This window comes from Peromyscus leucopus, chromosome 17 (assembly GCF_004664715.2).
Source record: "Peromyscus leucopus breed LL Stock chromosome 17, UCI_PerLeu_2.1, whole genome shotgun sequence".
In the NCBI taxonomy this organism is placed as follows: domain Eukaryota; kingdom Metazoa; phylum Chordata; class Mammalia; order Rodentia; family Cricetidae; genus Peromyscus; species Peromyscus leucopus.
The window spans coordinates 2448556-2449819 of record NC_051077.1 but is presented as its reverse complement, the minus strand read 5'-3'; the positions used below and the strand labels follow the sequence as shown (position 1 = coordinate 2449819).

Here is a 1264-nt window from a genome sequence, read left to right as displayed (position 1 = left end):
TCTTCTGGAGTCCATGGGGACCTGTGTTCACATGTGCACACACTCACACAGAGACACACGTGGGTAAGTGATTAGAAAAAAAAATTAAAGTTTGTTTGGTTTGCTTTCATTTTTTTTAAATCGACAGTTGATATTTTATTCAGATAGCAGTCTCATTACATGTGGTCCAAGAACATTCAAATAGGAACTCGATAAAATCAGATGTTAAAGATCAGTCTTCAAACACCATAGCCAACGATGCCGCGTTTGCCCATGATCTCTCCGACATAGAACCACATCCACACTTCAGTGGCCACCAAATCATTCATTATAGCTTCCTTGACTGTAAGCTGTTTGAAGCTACCAGTTTTAGCACTTTGGATTATTTTTTTCCACACTCTGAACAGCCGCAGGGAGTTCAGAAGAGGTTAGGGGGAACCAGCTCAACCTCGGCGTACCGCCAAAATGTGGCCAATGAAGGCTTCGAGTAAGTCACAGCAGTGGCTACTAGCCCCTGGGGTCTTCTCCGTGAAGTTACCCACAAACTTGGCCATGGTCTAGGGTGGAAGGTCCGTCTCTTGGTTTCATTTTTTGAGACAGGGTTTCTCTGTGTAACCACCCTGGTTGTCCTGGAACAAGCTTTGTAGACCAGGCTGCCCTCGAACTCATGGAGATTGGCTTGCCTCTGCCTCCCAAGTGCTGGGGTTAAAGGCGTGCGCCACCACTGCCTGGTGAAAAATTAATTTTTTTTAAAGAGAAGGTAAAATTCAGGATATTGATTCTGTGAAGACTCAAAAGGACAGTTTTGAGACTGGGTCTAATACAGGTCAGGTAGACCTCGAGCTGGCTGTGGCAATGGGGTGGATGGGATTACATCACAGGCCCCCTTGGCTTTTATCATCTCATTTTAGGCAATGCTGGAATCAAACTCAGGGCCTCTGGTGTGTGAGGCCAGCCCTCTACTCACTGAGCTATAACACTGAATTTAAGTTTTTAAAGCCAATATAGCCGGGTAGTGGTGTATCCTTTTAATCCCAGCAGTCAGGAGGCAGAGGCAGTAAGATGTCTGAGTTCGAGACCAGCCTGGGCTACAGAGTGAGTTCCAGGACAGCCATGGCTACAGAGAGAAACCCTGTCTTCAAATACCAGAAGAAGAAGGAAAAATAAGCCAGTCTCCGGTGCTTTGGCTCATGCGCTTCTTTTGTTTGTTTGTTTGTTTGTTTTACATTTGTCTGATTGTTTTTTATTGTTTTGGGGTTTTATTTTTTTTTTTTTCACCTTTTTA

General features: G+C 44.5%; 1 pseudogene; it reads right to left on the bottom strand.

The window, feature by feature from the left end:
* Nucleotides 1–218: 218 nt before the first annotated feature.
* On the bottom strand, nucleotides 219–533 carry LOC114701219 (annotated as a pseudogene).
* Between the last annotated feature and the right edge of the window lie 731 nt (nucleotides 534–1264).